Here is a 15,797-nt window from a genome sequence, read left to right on the forward strand (position 1 = left end):
TTTTCTATAGAAGAGAAACAGCTTTTCATCTTTTTATATGCTTTCTAATCCGGTCAGCGGAGAATCTTTTTATAGAAAAGTCTGTGATTCTTTTTTTTCTTCTTTCAAGAAGAACGCGGAACATTATGTGCCTTATTTTTGTCATTATTTTCTTCATCTAATTACTTGTTCGCATCAACAAAAGCTTCGCGGTTGCTCTACGAGTCTGGGGAGTACACGGAGATACATACAGTATATGTGTGGATAAGGGGTTCTTAACCTTTTTCAGTCGCGACCAAAAATCAACAACGTGATCAACTTCGCGACCCATCGGCTAATTTTAGTTTAGAAATTCTCATTAAAAACTTCTAATTAACAGAACGTTTAGTTTTCGAACCCTTGGGAAAACCCAGTGCATGGTGTCTAATCAAGTGGGGCTCGGGAACCTTGATCTAATATGGAGGGTGTCAGGTTACTGAAAGCCTCCAATAATTCTCAAATTATTTCTTTTACAAATTCAGAATTTACATTTATACTGGAGTTATTTTTTGATTTAATTTTCAATTATAATTTTTGAATAATATATTTTTCACATATTTTTACATTTCATATATTTTCCCATTAATATTAGAATTATTATTTTTCATTAATTCTTGAGTTCTTTTTTCATCAATTAAGGAAATATTTCCCATTAATTATAAAATGTTTCTTAATCCTGGATTGTAAGTGGGTTCCTAACACCCATCTGAGGAGCCCTTGAGACCCATAGGTTAAGAACCTCTAGTGTAGATAACCATTTTTATCGGATAGCCAACATCATAGAAAGTTCGGAGTCTACCATATTTTTCTCGCGATAAATAAAGTTTTGGACAGTTGTAAAATATTTTGTATAAAATAATGCTTTAATTAAAATACTTAGCGTATTTCTTTCAATGATAAAAAATTGAAGGGTACCTTCCTAGAAATATTTTCACACGTCCAGCAACGTTCTACGGAATTTATCATTTCCTATCCCATTATAAATGACGTTCAGGGCGTATACGTGGAGTCGGCACCTCCTTTCGGTTTGCGTGCTTCTCCTAGTCTTGTCATGCAGCTGATGCAAGTTCGACTGGAGTTGGTTTCCTGTGGTTCCCAATCGAGGTGATATTTCACGTACTGCAAACTCTTTGAACACATAATTACGAAGGAAATCCGTGCCCACCTCGACTCGAATAACTTTTTCTTTCCTAACTAACATGAATTTAGATCATCGTTATCTGTATCTACCCAGTCAACTCCTTTTATACATGACTTAACAGACACCATTGAAAAAAACCTTCAATCCGGTATCATTTTCCTAGATGTATCTAAAGCATTTGACAGGGTGCCCCTATCATAAACTTCTACTAAAAGTTTCAAACCTTGATCTAAATGGGTGGAGGCCTTCCTCATTAACCGCAGCCAGTTTGTCTCATTCAAGGGCCAGAACTCCCCATTTCTACATATCAAGTCTGACACACCCCAGGGTTCGGTCCTCTCGCCATTACTATTTCTAATTTATATAACTGATCTACCCGATTCCATAAACTGTCGCATCAGACTCTTCGCAGATGATTGTGTCATTTACAAACAGTGTCAAATATATCCGATCAAGAATCTTTCCAACACAACCTTAACATTATTTCCTAAGGGTACTCAACCTGGAAATTGCCCCTCAACTCCTCGAAAACAGTTTTTATGAAAGTTACCAGCAAAAGAATTCCCCACGATTTCCTTTATTCGATAAACAATTCTTTGATCTCTGAGGGGTTTCCCATTATAAATATCTAAGCATTATAATCTCTTTTGATCTCTGCTTGAATCTTCACTTTGATTATATTTTTAGTAATTGTCTCCAAAAACTCTTTTTCCTTCGTCGCAACCTGAAAAACTCCACCCGTCATGTGCGTGACCTGTGCTGCCAGACATATATCCTCCCTGCTCTCTCCTATGCCTGTGAAGTCTGGGACCCCCCCCCCCTCCATACCCAAACCAACATAGACAAATTAGAATATATCCAAAATAAGTTCACACGCTTCATTTTTAACTGTTAGTCTTCATCTGTCTCCGTTTCGGAGCTCAAGAGCCAACTCAATATCCAACCGCCAACTCCTCTCTAAGACTTATCTCTCGTTTAACTTTTCTTTCCAAAATCTTCCATGGGTTTTTCAATATCGACACTTCCAACTTTCTAATTAAACCCTCACATTTCTCCGTTTTAGACTCAACTATTCCCAAAAATTGCAGCCCATTTTCGCCTCTTCAGATTGTCACAAGTTTAGCTTCTTCCCAAGAACTATTATCGACTGGAACAACCTACCACAAAAAATAAATATTGTAGATTAATATTGTAACTATTATCGACTGGAACAACCTACCACAAAAAATAAATATTGTAGATTGTACTACGATTTCCGAATTCTCCCGTATCATCTCAATCGTAATTTTCATCATACATAACTTGCGCATCCTCTTGTATAGCCCTCGACCAAACATTATTGAATAAATAGAAAATTAAATAAAATATCGCCGTTAAAAACTCTCGCAACCGACAGCACAACGGGCCTACAACAGCACAATTATTCAATCACTCAACTTCACTCATAGTTAGAAAAACTGATAGCAGATTGCAGCACCAAATATAACAAGCATTACACAGAAACAAACTTCACATGAGATTTACAACACCACGCACATTCCGGCATTTACAAGTTCGTTAGAAATGTATAACAGGTACGTGTATGGTAAAGAGTAGTAGTAGTAGCTCATGCAAGTTCTGGTCCAGGAACCTGACAAGATCTATAAGGCGGTGGAAGTTCATAGAACTACCAACGGTACTTACTTCCAGACTACAGTGGAACTGGAACTAGGCCGTCTTTGAGCACCGCATTGCATAATATCGGAAGGGATTCCAAAGTACCACAATTACAAGCACAGTGAGTTGAGCACTTGTCCACAGACTTGGTACACTGTCCAAAAATATAAGCACTTGATACTGCTCGGATTGAGCCCATTGTTTGAAATGCCTTTAAAATTACATATACCTGAGCCTGAAAGACACTATTGCTAGTTGCAAGCCTTCTCTGCCAAGATGCATTACGTGAGTCATTCCCGCCGCAAGACCACAAATGCACAGCGGGTTCTTTCGGGGGTCTTTGAGTCATCCGAATAAACCAGTCTTATATCGGGCGCTATCACGAGATTACTACTGAATACAATTATCTGGGCATCAGATGGATTATCCGATGATGAATGAGTGACATGCTCCCGGGGGAAAAATTTCCGGATCCCGAATTGGCAAAATAACCACTTCAACAACTCAAAATGTTCCGCACACAAAAAATTTTCAGTGAAAATTAAAAAAATAGCATTATTGCATTGACAAAAACATTGACAGAGAACCATCTCTGTTACCTCTTTTATAAGAGATAAGTTACGTGGTATGAAAAACGGGAATTTTATATTATTTTCAATTAATTTTTATTATACATTTTTCTTATCCATGAAATTTCGCGACGAAATGTTCTAATTGAATATCAAATTACTCGTAAATATAAGAATCTCTGGATAATTCCGTTTGAGCGCCATCTATTATTAAATATCTGAAGTATGAAACGTTCATAACTCAAATTAGAAAGAGAACGTTTTCAATATTAATCAATAGATGGCGATAACTTTTCTTAAATGCAAAATTTCTAACTTTTTTTAAATAAACTTGAAAAATTGAATTGAAAAAAATTTTACCATTACAAACAAGTTAATTTATATATATTCATAAAAAAAAATTGTATGTGGCGTTGACAATATCTTGTACATAGAAAAAAAATTGTAATGAAACGGTGACTATCCATAAGGGGCATATTCAAATATTACGTCACCATCGATGGGGGGGGGGGGAAGAAGAGGGAGTTTCCCATTTGCTGACTTTTGATGACAAGGGGGGGAAGGGTGGGGGTTTGGATAATGCTTATGTCATCAACCACCCTTTATGAAAATATGAGTTAGGATTCAGAGGGGCAGAGCTGATGACGAAATTTTGCTGACGGGGGGGGGGGGGGGGGGGTCAAAAATGTCTAAAAATTTGCTTACGTAATACTTGAACGGCCCCTAACCACCGGTAATTATAAATATATTGACATTATAGAGCAGCAATTAGGGGTGTTCAATAGGTGCGACCGCACCTATTGAACACCCCTACATTTATATTTATAATTACCGGCGGTTAGGGGCCGTGTCGCACTGGGGGCCCCGCACTCACGGCAAATTATTGGAGGTTTTCACCAACTCATAAATTATTCTTGCATTAATTCTGAATTACGAATTAATGAACTCTGGAATCATTTCCATAATTAATTCTGAATTTTCATTGGTGCTGGAATTATTTCTTACAGTTATTTTTAATTCTAAAATTTTCATTAGGGGATTGCGAATTTTTTCTCTCATTAGTTTAAAATTATCATCAGTGCTGGATTTTCATCAGCATTTGTTTTTGTGCTAATCTACATTTGATCGTGTTTTCGAAACTTTTTGTGCGGATATTTTTTCATAGTATTCCGTTATATGCTGAAATGATGGATGCCGATTCCCCCTCCACTATAAGATATATAAAAATTAAGGCGACGAGTAAACATAATTTAACACACACCTAAACATACTTTGCGCCCCGAAATTCATGAGACTCCTCTGGCACCGTGTCTTGTAAGTTTAATAAACTTTCCTACATTTATCACTTTTGTCGGGATTATGCATAATTCACCAATGAAGTTGTTAAGTATCATAGATATATGAAAGAAATCACGAGGAAATATCACTTCTAAATTCGATCACTTATCACTATCTCTCGCATGTGATGGGTGCTCTACACATATTTTTGCTACAGAAATTAAATGCAATGAAAGGTACTGTTATAACGATAAGAACATATAAAATTATCATTCGTTTGATAATTTTTATCTCATCATGGTCATTTTCTGCACACGAAGGCTAATCAAACAGAGACCTACAATTTATTGCCAATTCCGAATGCCAACATGAGAGGTTAGTGCGCTAACCACTTGATGTGGTAGCAACCTTTTTGTGTGGGTCATGTCGCCGTTCCTGTCGTGCCCCTGAGTCAGGAATGTTTTTGACGAGGACGAACCTCGTATCGAGCTCGCGACACCTCTAAACATCCTTTGGTACGTTAGGCGAGTATATTATCGGCCTGGGCTATTGCGCCCAAATTATTATCAGTCTTGTGCAATGTTAGCTATATTCACACTTATCTCGATATTTTTAAACATAATCAACAGCACCGACTGAATCCATCATCCCTGGCTGAAGTTTGAGCGAAATGTTCGGTAAATTCAAGTTTTCTCCAGCATGGCCAGGTCCTTGAACACCTGCTTATATCTCTTCGTTGAGACAGAGAGAGCAGCGAGCGTGTTCTGATTAGGAGGAGGAGGTAAATTCAAGTTAATTCATTGACGATTTATTATATTTACCAATACGAAGTGGGGGATTATACATAATCAAAGGTAATGTGATAAATACACGTGTAATGTGATAAATCCACAATATTTATCTAACTTGCCAAAATACCGGTGTTTCTGCACAATAACCAGCTGAACATTAAATAATCGCCGTATAATTACTGCATGCATAATCAATGGATTTATCACATTTACGTATAAGTCTAATCCTGTAAATCTTCAAAATTCGGCTCGCTGTATCCGATTTGATGAGACGTTTTCCTAGGGTAGGTATCTTCAGCAAGACACTGCCCGGAACACATTCGATATTTTTACGAGGCCCGCAGACCAATTCAGGTTCTCATAGTAATTGGTGATTATGCCAGGCCACATGATTAGTTAGGCAAGTCCACCTTCAACAGAGTTATAATATACACATGTTTTGCTGATGCCAAAATTCTGTTTCGCGAAAGGAATCCAGTACATTCTTTAGTGTCAGTAAGCAACAAATTTTAAAGCCAATATCATCCTGATTAAGACTGTATAGAATGATAGAATGATTTTGTTGAATTCTCTATATCATGGTTTTATGGTTGTATGAATAGATAAAATAAACGGTACTGGTAACTCCAAAAAACGGGTTATTTTGTCCAAATAAAAAAGTGGGACAAAATAGAGAAAAATGCTTGAGCCAACACCGGGAACTGGTTAGTGGTACTCTAAAACTAATAACAAGTCAGTTTTAAGAAAATGGGCTATTGGGATCAACTCTGTCAAAAACTGTGGAAACGCAATCTCTAAAGAACACTTTGGAAGAAGGAAATATTATAACAGTTTCTTGGAAAAGGGAAAATATTTTCCAAGACTGCTTAAGAATGTAGGAGGAACTGGTAGTATTGTGTGTGTGTGCATTACATGGAAAACTTACAAAATAAATAAATAAATAAATAAATTAATTAATTAAGAAAAACACCTAAACACCTTGGAAGTGGTAAAAAAAAAGACACCCTTTCTTACAAATGATATAATATCAAACTTCCAAAATTATTGAAAAGAAGACTTTTTTTTCGGTGAGTATTGCATAGCCATGAATTCACAGTTGTTTTGGACTGTGAAAGACTGTGATACAAAGATTAATGTCCTGTACTGTACTTATTTAAGACTTGAAATAAGATTGAGGTTGTTTGTACATTTTGCTTTACTGATTTGTAAACATTTCTTTCTTTTGGACAAAGATGTACTGTGGAAGAGTAGCTTAACCGTTCCCAAGAATACTACTATTGCTAAACCACACATGCACCTCGTCCATATTCCTCTGCGGAACTTCTAACGAATTGGTACATGTTAGAATGTGTGTGTGCATATGTTGTGAACTTGACGTGAAGTTTTGTTTCAGTGTAATGCTTATTATGTGTAGTGCTGCCATCTGCCACCAACTTTTCGCACTATGATTGGTGGCAGATGGTAGCACTGCATCCCAAGAATACTCAGAAATTACGAATGGCGTTTGAAGTGAACGGACGTTTTTCTTTTCGCTGAGCAATCGAAAGTTGAGATTTAGTATTCAACCCAAGTGGGTTCCTCGGGCAGCATGATTAGTGGTAATATATTTTCCCTCTGTAGACGTCAGCCACTGAATGCCAAAATGAATTTTGTATTCTCCCCATATTTGCCTTATTCCTGGGCGATTTCTCTGTTAAGAAGTACTGGTATAAAGAAAGAATAGAGTGTGTATTTTTGTATTGATATATATATGTGAGAGTCTACTATTTCTTCAAATCCAATAAGTTCCATCGCTTCAAGAGTTTTTTACAATGTTTTAAAATAAAAAAAGTTTTAGAATTTTTTACTGCGTTTTAAAACAGGGAGCTGACAATCGCCCACGGGCAGTTATTCATTGGAGGGGGGGGGGGGATTTTTCTGTGGTTCCCAACACTTCGAGGCGCGAATGCGAGCTGATCTCCTCGTGAAATAGTCTCGCCACAGAGAGCGACAGGCCTACACAAATATTTAATCATTAAATTTCGCTTTTGAAATATAGATAGATATATTGAACCGCTCGCAACCCCGGACTGATGCAAAGCACCTTACTTTCGTTACCTCAAAAGAGGCAGAGTTGTGTCGGAAAAATTTATCAAAGATTTATAGTGGTGGCTCCCCTTTACCCATGTTCGCAGGTATCAAATCACCCGTGTTGTTCTCCCCGTGAAGACAGCCATCAACTCGATGCAACATACAAGCCATTTGAATAAAATGGATAGCTGAACCCAATGACTAGGGAGAAAAATTGCACGTGCTCCCAGTGGCACATAAGGACCGGGGACAGCAACCTGGGATTCCAAAAGAAGTGTGTGTCCAAAAGTCTTGTGGGGCAAATAACAAGAAGTTGGCATGTTGAAGTGGGAGAGATTTGAGAATTGTCTAAATACACAATGTATGCAAAATATGTACACACTGCCTCCACTGTGACGGGAAACGAAGACGCAAAGCCTCGCGTCCACAATGCTGGGCAGTTTTGTTTCCCTTTCCTTTTACGGAATATGCAATATACAGACACAGAAAACACACAGACCCTCCATCTGCGACGGGAATATTCAAACAGAGCTTCCGTTGACACAGTTCTGGGCATTCACACTTGAATTATTCACATATATTTTTTCCTTACAAAAATTTCCTTTATTTATACTATTGGGAATACACATAAATATTACTATGAAAGTAATACACATTGGCAACAAATATCACCATGAGCTCATACAAATATTGATGGTTACAAAATTATTATCACAATATGTAAGTGTATATACAAAAACATTTGTTCATTTTTCCGATTGTTTACGACAGGTTCACCGAGTGTGTCGCCTTTATGATAGGGTGTGTGAGGATACTAATTCTTTCAAAAATAGCACATACACGCGTCCTTGATTCCCAATTATAAATTATACAGTGTGTATTACTTAAATATTACCGTGTAGGAGCCTAGCCTAAGTGCATCCCCTTTATACTGAATCTGCATCTGTTTTAGATTCTACTTCCGAATTACTAGTGGAAGAAGGGATTTGTCCCTCGCACTCAGGCTGTTAGGTAAACACACTCAAAATTCTGGCAGCACTCACTCGGTAGTAAATTGCCCATGGCAATAGATCAGAGCTGTGCTTGGTTTGAAAGAAAGAAAGAAGGGGATGGCAAACACATGATTCACACTGTAAAAACTTCAACGCGTTTTTAGAAGACGAGATATCCTGTTGAGGCTAAAATAAGGCAGATCAAGTTTGACGGAATATCGCTGACAAACGATGAAATCCATTTCACCAGATCTCTCTAACCAACACCTTTTGAGTTTTAATTAAAGAAAAAGATCTCAATGAAACTATAATTTCGGTATTTTCGAGGGATATTCAGAATTCTCTGACAATTCCCTTTGGTACTGATGTCGACTTATCCGAAGATAATGCCACTCTCCGCTATCCTTACGAAGATTTCAACAGCTGGCTGACGCGAAGATAATAAAGTACCACTACATTTGTATTTTACATGAGAGTAGTTTCTAAAGTCTAGATCACAACCTCGTGTGGAGGGGGGGAAGGTGCTGTTCGGAGAATTTACAAATAAAACCGTTTTTATTCGAAATTCGTTTTCATTTTTCACAACGGGGGTGGGTTGGAGTGGAATAGCCGACAAAATTCTTAGCAGAAGTGAGGGAGAGGGTCACTCTTCTTAATTTATAATCACATTTAACTGGCTGAATACTTCATCATACAGTCAGCCCCGCTCAATCGGATAATGGATAAACTAATACCCCTCCCCCACTACAATGGATAATATCCTCCTTCAGCAAAATTTCTTCTATAGAGACAATTTTAACGTTAAAAATTGACCCACCTAATATCCTAATTTCAGCGACTTTTCCCCTCTTAAACGAATATTCCCATCTACAAATACTCATTGTGTCTTGAAAGACACGGCAAACGATCTTTAACATAAAACCAATGAACGTATTCACATCTATCGTAGCGTGGCTGCTCAGCTTATGTTGAGAAATGGTTGCCGTGTCTTCTATACGTACATTTAATTATTTTTTGTTCTCTCTATTGAGCCAATAGAGGGTGCAAACTTTCCCAATGATAAGTAAAAACCTTAGGTATAGTGATCATTATAATTGAATATAATTTTCATTTCATTTTTGATGTTTGATTTATTCGAGAGCTTCATTAATACTATTCTTTAATCAGTTTTTAACCATACTAATGCTGTAAAATGACAATTCAAATGATATCAGATGCTGAAATCGCTGATATCCTATTAAGCAGGGCCGTGTGTATCTGCGAATCTGTAGTATCGAACATAGGTGAAGCTTGAAAAAAAAGAAAGAAAGAAAGAAAAAACAGCATAACGTATAGACCGGCATAAGGTATAATACATTTAATAATAAATTTTCCCATAACCTACTTTATTAGCAAAAGCAAGTTCGGGTTTCCCGCCAGTGATATTTTATAACAAAAATAATGAATCCTATATTTTTTGAACCTACTTCTACAGCTCACATAAGAAAGTTTTCGTGTTTATTTTGTCCCAGATTTGAAAGATTCGACCTTGTATTTTTCATACCGTATCAAGTTTTTAGTATAAAAAAAATATGACATTGTTTACACTTTAAAAATTGGAAAACTGCCCAGCCATATGAAAATATCACGCTCTTGCTTTCAGCGAACGGTGACTTATCGTCATTGATCTTTAGAACAATTTGTTATTTCGGATCGTATATATTTTCATTCGGAATACATATGTAATTCGGTGTCATGATGATTAAACATTCTTTTTTCTCATCATACCGGTCGTCTTTCTCCATACTCTTGCCAAGTTGATTTACAGAGTAATTATCAATATTTAATTAATTGTTCTATTTTCTGGGTTTATTTTGAAATTCGATAATTTGTCAATGATTTCTATATTTCACAAATATCAAGACCATTTATTTACCTGGGATGCCACAATAGATATATGGATAATAATTTTGTTATTATACATTCGTTTTTAATATTTAAAATGAAACTAATTATTTTTATTTCGTTTTAATATACAATGATAAAGTCATTGAACGTTCGAATGAAAAAAAGTTTTCAACGATTATTCATATATTTTACGAAAAAAAAAAATTAAATTGACGGATGTGGAAAAACCTCAAGGTTTATTACTCATTCACGGACGTACAATGAAGGGATAATAGAAGAAAACGGAACTAACGGTATCTTTTGTGTGCGGAAAATATATTTTAATATACCCATAAATCTACTTTTTTCCCATGTATTTTTGAATATTTTCGTTTACATCATCACTACAATCTAAAAAGAATAAGAATAAGATGAATTTCTAGGCGTTGTCTCACGTCTACCAGTGTTTGCAAGTCTCATGCTGTGTTAATTAAGTTATAAAATTTTGCGTAATATGAGTTTATTGTAATTGATTATAAGATTAATTCATCCGAATGAATTATAATGTGAGGCCGGGTGAAATAATAATGTTGTAGTGAGAGTCAGGAAAATATCATTATAAAAGAAAATTAGAAATGAGTGATGATAAATAGAAACGAAGAAAGTAGGAGAGTTTCTCAGAAAAACAAGAAAATTAAGATCCGTTTCGTTTGTTAAGGGAAGCGAATGGTCATCCACAGATTTAAATTATTTGTGATCTTGTAAGAAATTTGTTTTGCATTTTAATGTATTTTCCCATTTTAATAAGTAAAGAAGTTTAGCATTATGAATCAATTTATATTACCAGGAATCCGGGAAAAACACAGGAAATAAATAAATAAATAAATATAGCTGTCTCTATAATTTTCGTACGGAATAATATCTTGCTAAAAATTGCTACCGCAGGAAGTCCCGCACCGAGAGGTTAGCGCGTAAACTTCTCGATGAGTATGAAAAAGCTACTACAGAAATGATCAAATGATCAACTAACAAATTTGAAAAACAGTACTTGTTTTTTTTTGTCTTTAATTGAAACTAAAATGACCTATATATATATATATATATATACCAAATAGTTTACACAATAATAATTAATTATTAATACATGTATCATTACATAGGCTGTCCCAAATTGTTTGCTCAGTTGATTTTTATGCAACCCCTGACTTTAGAAACATACTTTCAATTACAAAAAAGTCTTCAAATGACGTGCGGCTACTCAAAATGTCTAAAATTTCTCAAGGGGTCGTATAAAAAAAAATAGACAAACTAACTTTTAATTTAGACCCTGTGCGCTAAAGCTTCCAGTTAGTGAAATGTAAATACAGCTCTGAGAAGTCACTTTCGCAAAATTTCATATTTTTGAATGCAATATTAACAGATATATCCGACTTTGAAGTTTTTAGCATTTGTCGCCAATGATTAAGGGTTGTAGTTGAGGGATTGTAGTTCGCAAATTGGGAAACGTAAATTAAATTCACAAAGTTTTAAAAATCCTGTATTGCCAAAAAAATATATTTGCTATATACTGTGAAAAAATTGAATGGTTATGTTCAGTCCATTTGTATACAGTCCCTGAAAATGATAACTTTGCAGCCAATCAAAGGTTGCCAAGATAGTGACAAATTGCTAAAAAACAGTGATTTTGAATTTTTTCTATATGATTTTGTATTTCTCTATAAATAATTGCATTTAAAAATATGAAATTTATTTCAAACTAGCTGATACCCGGCGACGTTGCCCGCCCCGTAAAAAATTTATATATGTATAGCTTATTAATTACTTCTTAATCAAAAAAAATTCTGCATCAAGTAAGAGAAAATTACTTTTATATTTAAATATTTTAATTAAAAACTTCAGGCAATCGCTTGTGGATACACAATATTTTTTCTTTTTCCATCTGGTGTGTAGATGTACAAATTTTTGCTATTACCAACACGCGAACAGGTGACGAAAAGGTGTGAAAAACAGGGCTCAAGTAAGTTGATACCTGCCACTGCTAACAACTGGCCTTGCACTTTGTTGATTGTCATGGCAAAAGCTAAACGAATCGGGAACTGTAATCGCTTGAAAGTGAATGGCATTTCTTCGGTGATGATTGGGATACGTGGAATGAAGACTTCTTTTTCTTTGTAACATCCAGTTAGAATCGTTGCTTCAATGATGCAATTGTGCAATTTCTTCACGCAGAGTCTGTTGCCATAGCAGAGTATCGGTTTCTCCAAATTTCTTAAAAGCATTATAGGTGATCCGACTTTGAGGGTCATATTGTGTGGTGGCACACCCGGAATATCCAAAGAGTTCAGAAATTCTGCAGGATACAGAACTGTCTGCGCTGTGTCTGTGACAGTGTCAACCGATTTGTAAGATGTGGAGTCTCCCGGAATAATTTTTAGGATTTTTCCGTTGATCTTGTACACACTCATTTTTCGGTGCCAGAATCGCACTCTCACAAAGCCACTCATGCTATCGGTGATTTTGTTGAATGTTTGGGAAGACTTTGTCTGCAAGTTCTTGAACTGAGTTTATATATATAATAACTGGCAAAATCCATTTGGGAACGTTATCAGTCCAGTGCTTGGGTCTACGGGAATTCTTCCATTGCCAAGTTTGATCAACTGATGTAAAAATGATAGCAGTACTGACTTATTTTGCAGTTGAACTCGCATGTTGGTGGATAATGATAATTTTTTAGCTTCGTGCCAGAGTGTTGATGTCCTAACAAACTCGAGGCGACCACCGATAGACAGCACCTTCACTTCCAGAACCATCTCACTAATGGCAGTAAATTGCAATGTAGCGATATGGCCAGAGTTGGTATTTGGTGAAGTAGAGTGCAGATGATTTGAGGCAAGCATTGTGTTCATCAGCTGGCGTTGAACATTTTTATTCCCTGTTTTATCGCCGTAGTTGTTGTTCTCTGTTGTTAGTGACGCCATATGTCCAGCTTCTGCAGCGAATATTATTCAAACTCCTTTTAAGCACTTTTTAAATTGAACCTATACCTCAACGATGGGTGGTTGATGAGATAAAGGCCACATTAGCACTTGCAGGACTCCCTGTATACATGCAAGCAAAAATATCTGGTGCTTCCCGGGTTTTTCTTCAATTACTTGGAGGATTGGAAAAGTGACAAACCATTATAAAGGAATAAACTGTTATGATGGCAGCGTTAAAGGTGTGACAAACCATTGTAAAGGCATATACACGTCTCAAAACCCATTGTTGGGAACCACGGTAACCGAAGTAAACGTTCCGAAAGTGATTGTTGAGGCCCCCAAAACCATTGTTGCCCGACAGTTTTTTGCCCATTTCGGGCATTTGCCCAGCTCTGACGAACTTTTAAAGTAGCCTACGGCTCAATCCCGGACCTGTTTGGTATATATGCAAAATCTGGCGACGATCGGTCCAAAACTGTAGATTTGTATAAAGAGCATACATACATACATACTTTCACATTTATATATAAGATGATGTTTCTCTCTCTTTTGTGATCTACTAACATAAACAAATTCCTTGGACAGAGCATACGGATCTCTTGGGTGTACATGAGATCAGGTTATAATCTATATTGAAAAAGGCGTTTTTTTTAAGAGTGAAAACTTCTCAGCCCGTGGAGCTGTTTTACACTGCGGCATTCTCGAGTTTTTCGCGATACTGGGCGTTTAGCACGAAATTTTACTTCCCCTAATTTATAAAATGAATTTATGAAAAGTACCTTAGATAACCCGAAATCGGTTAATCGGGGCTTGGATATTCGGGGTCGTACTGTATGCAGTCTTCCAAGTTAATTTGTCTTACCGCCTAACCACGTTCTTTCACCTACTTAGGAGAACACATGTGTAGAGATTTTGTTTAATAGGTCTTATTCGTGATACTACCTATCTCTCAAATGACTTGTTGACGATATAATTTCAGAATGAATGAATAGCTCTGGAATTTTGCGGTGAAGCATATCTTTATTTTTTACGATAAGCCAGCTTTCATTTACCCTTCAAGATTAGGAATTTATTGAAGGAAACCTCAGCCAGCAGTTGGGAATCAAGCACGATATTGATTAGTTTTAGATGATTTCGAATGTACACATAAGGATGACGTCATTCTCCGCTACCATACGAAGGTTTTTTAACATCTGGCTGTTGCGAAGATATATTTGGAAAGAAAGAAAATTTTTTCAACTGCGGGGAACCGAACCCACGCCTTTTCACTTTCCGGGTGAACGCCCTAGACCACTAGACTACAGAGGCACCGAATCTCTCAATCTTTCCTTGAAGCTCGTGTACACTGAGGAGGACCGTACATGGACGGCCGGACCAGACTCAGGCCAAGCTCACAACTGCTGACGCTGCCACCAGATGGCGACTTATACAAGGATGACGTCATTCTCCGCTACCATACGAAGGTTTAATATGCATATCTTCGCAACAGATAGTTGTTAAAAAGCCTTCGTATTTCGAATATGTCTTCAATTCGCTTTAGTATACTTACCGAAGCGCTGAACAATTTTTCCATTCTAAAACCAAAATTTTCACACGCATAAAAATGTTTGAATCTGATAAACTAAAATTTGTTAATTTTACTGTGTTCAGTTTTAACTATTTTTCGGTTCACGAAATGAATATTGTCGTATTTCTCGGAATAAACGCTGCATGACAATTAACCAAAAATACTGTATATAAATACTATATAAATAAATATAATTGAATAAAAAAAGGATCCAAAATAAAGAAAACTGTTCAATTCATAAAATAAGGAAAAAGATTGAGATTATATCGAATCTATCTTATTCAAAACTGGATTTTAAATTTTTGAAATTTAAATTTTTTTTATAACCCAAGTATTTATAAATGGATCTGAAATATTTTTCCTCACTTTTGAATTGAACAGTTTCCTTTAGTTTGAATCAATTTTTACTCATTTTCATTGATATCATGTTTTTTTTATCACGACGCAAGCTATTTTTATTGCGTTTTTTTGAAAATTTGTAAAAAATTAGATCATAGAGATAATGTTAAAATTCTGTACTGTCATAGGGTAGCATACACAATCAAAAAAGTGGTAAAAATTTTAAATAAATCAATTTACAAATAACATTTTTAATAATATTTCCATATAAGAAAGTTTTTTATCATATTAAAAGCCAATCGAGACCCCTTAAATTATATTTTTGAGCATATAGTAAGCACAGCATCAGTGTATAGACCACAATTGTGAAATTTCATTTTCATTCAAATACTATTTAAAAAAATTAACGTGCACGCATCTCAAACCACCAAAATTATGTGTTCAAAACTTAAGCATCCCTGCAACGGTAAGCAATGAAATACGGCACTACTGAAAAGTAAAAATTTGTTTACTTCATATTTGATCGAGATAT

The sequence above is a fragment of the Pholcus phalangioides genome, unplaced genomic scaffold (genome assembly GCF_987345545.1).
Source record: "Pholcus phalangioides strain wild (caught in Gottingen) unplaced genomic scaffold, Ppha-v1.0 ptg000015l_1, whole genome shotgun sequence".
In the NCBI taxonomy this organism is placed as follows: domain Eukaryota; kingdom Metazoa; phylum Arthropoda; class Arachnida; order Araneae; family Pholcidae; genus Pholcus; species Pholcus phalangioides.